The sequence below is a fragment of the Marmota marmota genome, unplaced genomic scaffold (assembly GCF_001458135.2).
Source record: "Marmota marmota marmota unplaced genomic scaffold, marMar, whole genome shotgun sequence".
NCBI lineage: Eukaryota > Metazoa > Chordata > Mammalia > Rodentia > Sciuridae > Marmota > Marmota marmota.
Genome location: NW_025999900.1, coordinates 38,764,635 through 38,773,139, shown reverse-complemented (window position 1 = coordinate 38,773,139; position 8,505 = coordinate 38,764,635).

Below are 8,505 nucleotides of genomic sequence, written 5' to 3'. Positions count from 1 at the left end.
ATAGCTACCAGATTCAGTTCCCTATAATAAACCTTTTTATATACGTTCTATTGGCTGTTTCCCTAGAAAACCCAAGTACTAGGGGTGTAATAAATTTAACATGATGATGAAGTGATGTCATGCCTATAGAACAATTCTGAACAGTCCCTAGCACAGAGCTATCCTGGCACAGTGAATATGAATTATTATTGCATGCTTTTTTACTATTCTAGGTCTGGGATGTTATCTTCATAACTTTGATATAACAAGTAAATATTTACTTATAGAACTCAATTGTCTTCTGGCTCAGATATTCTATTTTGATTTTTAGCTCTCCTGTGTCCCCAGCACTGAGGGTCTTTAAAGAGATGCCTCACATGTCCACTGTCTTATAAGTTGCGCTTGCTATGATGCCCACATCTCAGTCCTTCCTCCCCTGCCCTGGTTCCTCCCTCTCACCCCTGCTGGTGTCCATCAAAGGCACATCAACATCTGGGGGGACTGTCTTAGATGTTTCCAACACATTCAGCCTCCAGAGTACCAGAGGAGAGCTGGTTTCCAAGTAGAGGGGTAGAGGAGAATCTCTCCACCCTGAGCCATGCATCTTCTCTTGTACCCCAGATGTTGTGTTCAAGGTTTCTTGAAGAATCTCCTTCAGCTTCAGCCCTGGCCTTCCCTACTTACCTTCATCTCCAGGGAGGCTCTAAACCAGTTCAGAGGACCAGCTTAAAAAAAAAAAAAATAGATCTGGCCTCCTTTTCATCACTTTTGGCCTTTTCTCTGCCAGAAATATTTTATCCTCCCCAATTTATAGAAGTTTCTGTTCAAGGAAGATGGGCAAGCAGATGGTATTGGGAGTGTATGGGGAGAAGAGAGCATGTTTGACTGCACAGGGCAGCTGCTAATGATGGTCAGAGATGTCCATGCACACTTCGTGAGTTCTTACGGAATGTGACAGAATCCTACCAAAACTTGGAACAAGGATAGGGCCATGAGGGAGGAGAGGAGAGACTCAGGTCTGTGTCTTGGAGCTGATGGGTAGGCTTTGAAAGGTGCGGAAGGAAATGTTTCCTTTGATCAGAGTCCATAGCTAAGAACTAGCAGCCAGGCAGGACTGGCTCCTCTCCTAGGGCAGGCCTGGGGGATGGGGAAGAGGAGGTTCCACAGCTTTTCAGGGTCAGATTTCATAGTCAAAGCACTAAGCTGCCCTGCCTGAGCACTTGCAGCTGCAGGAGAGGCCTGTCTAACCATAGTCTTTATTCTATTGGAGCCAGAGGAGCCCTGGGCTCTGCTGATCCTGAGAAGTGGTCCCCACTGCAGTCTATCCACTGGGTCTGAGCAGGAAGGGCCCGCGCCCTCCATCAACGCACCTTCCAGACACAGTACCTCCCAATTCAGGTGCTGCTGGAAATGGAAGGCCATTCTTTGATGCGAGAGCCCAGGTTGTCTATTTGCCCTCCCCTTAGGTCTCAGAACCCATTTCCGTCTCTGGCCTGTGGAGGCATCTGGAAAAGGTGCAGGAAGGCCAGCATACTTACCGCCTCACCAGATTCCTCACAAAGCTTTTCTATATCCCCTGAAGTATAGATGTCCACCTTCCAGCCTCGGAGGGGTCCCCGTCATGCAGGACCATGCCTGACAGAAGTCTCTCTGATTAGGAAGACTGCAGGACGGACTTCAATTAGCAAGAATGTCTTCTGAATTTTGATCTGAAATCTGCTTCCTTGTAACTTCCACCCATCTTTTCTGCTCTTTGGACTAAAATGTCTAACCCATTACCTAATTAGTCTTATGGTAGTCCAAGGAGGTGAGGATGGAATTGTTTGTGGATGCCTGGGGAGGCTGAAGGACATGTAAAGAAAGCTACAAGGGGAACTGGGGACAGAATCCAAGTGTCTTAATTTCTCAGGCCAGGCCTCCTGCCATTATTCTGCACTTCATAATCTGACAGTTGTCCAACCCTGACTGTGTGAATGGAATACTGGACAGGTGCTGGAGACGCAGGAGACCATGACCCCGTCTCCTGAGAATTACCCATTGAGCTTGGCAGACCGGCATGCACACACACACACTGGGCTCCAAGCACTTGGGTCCTGGCCTCATCTTCACCCAGGAAGGTCAGCCTGTGAACCAGGCTTCTTCTTTATTTTCAGCTGCTCCCTTGAGCACAGGTGGCAGCTAGGAGAGGAAAACAGGAGAAGAGCAGAGCCTGAACTTGAAAGAAAGAAGAAAAGCACGAAGAAGCATTGAGAAATGATAGCTGTCAATGCCAGGCTGAGAGAAGGTAGAGAGACCGTGTGGGAGGGTGGGAGCGTGGGAAGGTGGGAGGTAGTGATTGGAGCCTGTCATGCTCACTGGATGCCAAAGCTCACGCATGTGGCAACAGGAAGGGGGAGAGCAGATGCCAGAACTACAAGCCAGAAAGCCAAGGGCCTGGTCCCAACCAAGGACCTTTGAGTTTGGAACCAGGCTCCACACCCAAAAATGTCCCTTCATCTTTCTTAAAGGTACAATGCTCTGATTCCAAGGCTGAGAATCCAGCCACTGCTAACTCGGGGTATCCCAGGTTTGTTATTCCCCCCGGTGGATGGCAGCAGTACTTATTCTTCCCTGTTATTTAGGCAGAGATGTAGACTTTACTCTCCAGAGTTTATGGATGCAAATCCTGACATGCCCAGAAGTAGAATAAGCAAAGACTTGATGTGATGGTTTGGATATGAGGTGTCCCCACAAAAACTCATGTGTGAGATGGTCCAAGAAGGTTCAGAGGAGAAATGATTGGGTTATGAGAGCCTTAACCCAATTGGTGAATTAATCTCCTGATGATATTAACCAAGTGGTAACTGAACGGGGGTAGGGTATGGCTGGAGGAGGTGGGGCACTGGGGACATGGCTTTGGGGTATATATTTGTATCTAGTGAGTGAAGTCTGTCTGCTTCCTGATCATCATATGAGCTGCTTCCTTCTGTCTTACTCTTCTACTGTGATGTTCTGCCTCACCTCGATCCCCAAGAAATGGAGCCTACTATCTATGGATTGAGACCTCTGAAACCCTGAGCCCCCAAATAAATTTTTCTTTCTCTACAATTGTTCTTGTCAGGTCTTTTAGTTATAGCAGTGGAAAATCTGACTAAAACACTTGGTGACAGTTTTTACAGACAGTGAGATTCACCAAGCCTGACATTGGGGGAGACGGAGGTAGAAAGGGAAGATTCCCCTCTGTGAAAGCTGCAGTTGACTTGGAATCTCTCACTGTCAATCAATCAACTGAAGGGCTAGTGTTGGAATCCTGGGATCCCAGTATAGACCTGACAAAAGTTGGTTCTGAAGGAAGAGAAAGATGAAGCTTGTGAAATACAGCAGGGGCTGCCAGGGATGACGCTGGCCACTCCAGTGGACCTGCCAGAGTTGCAGCAGAGATTCCAGATCTCACCCAGATGCCAGGGGGGTGAGGTGTGAAGGTTTGGAAGGCAATGCCCTGCCCACAAAGGCCCTGGGCTGCAATGGAGGCTGGAGATTGCCAGATTGAACATACAGTAAGCATTGTAATGGAGGTTTGTGCTGATTGTTAAGTGAGCTCTGAGGAGATTAATCACCCCTGAAAAGGCCAAGAAAGCATCAAGGAAGAAGAGCCCAGTGTCTGGACAGATGCCATCTATGGTGACAGGTTTTTCTGGGCCAAACCAGGGCAAAGAGTTCCTATTTAAGATCATGGTAGGAAACTGGGTTGTCTAAGGGAAAAACCCATCCCCACAGGACCAGAGTGCTGTAGAAGCACAAGCAGAGCCCTAACCTGGGGGAGCCCTGGCCAGAGATTGAAGACAGTATCCCTGACCCTGGAGCCCAGAGTACAACCCACATATAACTGAAGGGCAAAGTTTCCATGGTGCTCCATGGATCTCTGAACTATGTTTTTGTTCTGTTTCATGGGCCACTGGGCACAGGGCACATGGATGGTCCTACTGACTAAGAGGAGCAGGTTCCGTACAGTGAGCAGGGTTTCAAAAGATGGAGATTGGATGTGATGGGTGGGAAAGGTGGAAGCTGGAATTCCAGTGAGGGTCCCACAGTGGTGACAGGTCCAGGGGTGAAGGGACAGTGCACCGTCAGAGCCAGGGAACACTGCAGCATCTAATGGGGAGCATTTGGCAAGATGGGAGTTAAAATGAAAAGGATGGAGACCCAGGGGAGGCCAGGGCTTAATGCAAGCCAGGATATTTTTACTTTATCCTGAATGTGATGGGGAGCCATTAGCTGGGTTTTTTTTGTTTGTTTGTTTGTTTTTATTTTTAGTTGTAGATGGACACAATTGTCTTCATTTATTTATTTTTTTGTGGTGCTGAGGATCAAACCCAGTGCCTCACATGTGCTAGGCAAGTGCTGGACCACTGAGCCACAAGCCTAGCCCTCATTGGCTGATTTTGTGAGCTGAGCACTCAATATGGCGGACACTCTGGCAACACTGTGGTGCAATTCAAGGCAAAAAAAAAAAAAAAGCAATAAAAATATTAACAAGACAGAAGTTGTAGGGGAAAAATATATTTGTGGAAAAATGTGAAGATAAAAATCAATAATATCTGGTGGTACACTGGATATGGAAACTAAGCAAGAGGAAAATCCTAAGGATAACAAGTTTTAAGCTTGTGATAGGAAAGATGGTGTGTAAATAGTCAATGTAGTACTCAAAATTCAGAATATGGAAAGCAGAGACTGTGTAAGGGGAAAGATGGCAAATTCCAGTTTAAACATGTTGGCACTGAGGCGTGGGTGTGTCATCTGTGTACTGGCATCTGTTAGACCCCATTTAAAATGTGGGTCTCCATAGAAGACAGAAATGGGCTGGAGACAAACCTCATTCAGGGGGCCCCAAAGTCATGGGGATTCCTGATAGTGAAAGGTTGAACATGCACAATAAAAGGAGGACTTGAAATTTCAAAAGAAAATATGAAAAATGCACCAGAATGAGTTCAAAGGAAAGAAAGATGAAGGGCACAGAAGTCATGATCAGTAATGTGGGAGCAGAGAATTCTTGGTGCCTAGGAGGGGCTTCAGAAAAAGGGGGAGTACGTTAATCGGGACTCTGATTTTAAGGAAATAAAACCAACTTAACTAACAAAAGTGGATTTATTGGCTCAATGATCAGTGTGGAGTAGTGACGTTTGTTGATCTGAGGCTTTCTGCTACTTAGGCCCCCTTTCTAACAGCACACAGACTTCAAGACATTTGCGCTTCCCTGATAAAGACTGCCAGGCAGGCCACCCCTCACTAAGGGACAGACTTGTGTCTCCAGCTGGGTCAATCCACAATCCCTCCTTGAAACTCGAATCTTGAACAGAATGAAATAGAAAACATGGAAGGGCAGGATTCCCACAACTCCAGCACCATCTGAGTAAACCATTCACCTGGAGACCATCCTTATCTATTCTATTTCTTTGGCCTTGAAGGAGCCCAGATTTCCACCTCTTTCCAACTTGTCTTCAGGCTTCCATCAATCCTCTGAAAATCTGATATCCTTCAAATAAATTCCCCAGGGCTGGAAATAAAGAGATAGTTTGCAATCAAGAAGTCCTGACAGAGCCAGCTTTAAGGGACACACTTCTACTCTCTCTGAGTTGGCTTCTTAGTCCTGACATCCCCACCCATCAGGACCTGGTCTCAGCACCCCCCAAACCAGAAAAGAAAACCTTAGGGTCTAGACTCTTAATTGAGCCCATGGTTCAGTCTCTAAGACCTGGAAGGCAGAATTATGTAATAAGAAGTGAAAGAAGCCAATCCCCAAAATCAAAAGCCAAATATTCTCTCCAATATGCAGATGCTGACTCAAAATGGAGGCAGGGAGTGGAGGTTCACTGGATTGGACAGGGGGGAAGGAAGCAGGGATAGAAATAGGAAAGACAGTACAATGAATTGAACATAACTTTCCTGTGTTCACATAGGAATACACGACCAGTGTAACTCCACATCATGCACAACCACAGAATGGGAAGCTGTACTCCATGTATGTATGATATGTCAGATTACACTCTACTGTCGTATATATCTAAAAAGAACTAATTTAAAAAAAAAGAGTGAAGAAGCACACTCACTCCTTAATTTGACAAGGTGGAGGAGGAGCTGGTCTCCTAAGGATGGGCATGTAAAACCCGTCATCTTGCCAGGTGCATATTGATTCCATGGGGCTGGGCCAGGCCAGTGACTCTGCATTTCTAACAGGTACCAAGCTGCGTTTGAGGCTGATGCTGCTGGTGCCTGGACCCCATTTCCATAGCAAAGCTCCACAAGGTACAAACAGGATGATTTTGTAGGCTGAAGAGGAGGCAGTTAGGCAATTTAGATTTTGGCAATCAAAACAGCTGTTCGGGTAGAGTTACTGGGGTGAAAGCCAAGAAACAGGGAGTTGAGGACGGGTGGGAGCCGAGTGGGGGAGAGCAGATGACAGCGTGTGGAACTCCCGTGAGATCGGCAGCAGCACCTGCCCACCTTCCATTCCTCGGGATGTCTGAGGGTATGTTGCTCAGAGGGGGCTCTGGGAAACACAAACCCGGGCTCATTGGTGCAGGACAGAAATGTAAAAGCTGGTCCAACTCACCCCTGCCAACTTTGCCTCCCACTCCTCCCGCCTAAAACATCTCCACCTCACAAGTCCCAGGCATCATGACCCTCTGTGGGGCTCATGGGAAGTTCTTGGTCCTCGAGGGCTCTCCACCTTTTTCTTCTTCTATCCTGTTCAAAGTCTTCTTACCCTTCCCATCACCTCTGAGAACACTTTGAGGTAAGATAGAAAATTCAACATGGGTCAGAACATGTCATTTCTCTGCTCAAAACCCTCCAGAAGCTCTCAGGTCTACTCAGGAAAAATACTTGAATCCTCACAATAGGTTCCAAGTGTCCTGGTGTCCATCTCTGTCGGTCCTCATCTTCCATCCTCCACCTGACTCCCAACACTGCAGCCACAGAGGCCACCACACTCTTCCTCAGACACCCCTCACCAGGCTCCTGATTCATAATTTTGTGCATGGTTGATACCCTCACCTCATCCAATCTTTGCTTGAAAGTCACCTATCCATGACCAGTGTGATTCTGCAACCTGTATACTCAGAAAAATGAGATATTATATCCCATCTGATCAAATGTATGATATGTCAAGGTCACTGTACTGTCATGTGTAACTAATTAAAAAAAAAAAAGAAAGTCACCTATCCATACACAACCCTTGCACATGGATGTTCATAGCATCATTATTCAAAATAACCAAAAGGTAGTGGCAACTCAAGTGTCCACTGACAAATGAATGGATAAACAAAATGGCACATCCAGTGAAATATTATCAGACCATAAAAATGAAACAAAGTACCGATACATGTTGCAACATGTTAAACCACCATATTAAGTGAAAGCAGCCAGTCTCCAAGCACCACATAATGTCCCATTCTAGTTACATGAAATGTTCAGAACAGGTCAGTTTAGAGAAATAGGCAGTAGATTAGTAGTTGTTTAGGGCAGGAGAGGGGGAAGAATGGGGAGGGACAGCTAATGAGTACTGGGTGCATCTGAGAGGCCATGATGCCTGTTGTAAATGTTTTTAAATCAATTGAGATAATGGTTGCATGAATCTATGAATATACTAAATTTTTTTTAGTCTTACATTTTAAATATGTGAATGGCATGATTTGTATTAGTCAGCATTCTCCAGAAAAACAAAACTGGCACACACACATGAGATACCTTATAGGAACTGGTTCCCTTGATCACAGAAGCTGAGAAGTTCCATGAGCTTCCATTTGCAAGCTGGAGACCCAGGAGAATCTGAGGTCCTGAGAATCAGGGAGCCAATAAGCCCTGGTCTGAGTCCAAAACCCTGAGAACTAGGAGCTTTGAGGTCCCAGGGCAGGAGAAGATGGATGTCCCACTTCAAACAGGAAGCAAATTCACTCCTCCTCCACCTTATTTTACCCAGGCCCTTGACAGATGGGATGATGCCCCCAGCACTGGTGAGGGCAGATCTCTTTACTCAGTCTACTCACTTGATTGCTGATCTCCTCCATAAACCCCTTCACAGACACGCCCAGAAATAACATCTTACCAGCTATCTGGGCATCCCTTGGTCCAGTCAAGGTGAAATATAAAATTAACCATCACGTGTGTGGATTCTCTCTCAGTAAAGCTGTTACCAACACAATCGTCTCAGGGGGCCTGCTCTGATCACTGTTAGATTAGAAGCTGCTGCCTCACCTGGCTTCCTCAACCCCACAATGTCTGCTCCATGTTCCCCTCATAATACCTAACTCCTTCTAACAAGCTACACCATTTACATTTCTAACCATGCAGTCTTATTTCCAGGTCTCCCCCACACTATGCCAAGCTCAGGGAGCAGAGGGATTTTTTTTTCCCTTTGTGCCATATTCACTGCTCTACAGTGTGCAGAACAGAGCCTGGCATTTGTGTAGACCTTTGGAAACGTCTGTTGAGTGAATGAACAGACAGGCGGGAGAGAAGTTTGAAGAAAGAAGCCCAGGGCTCAGTATG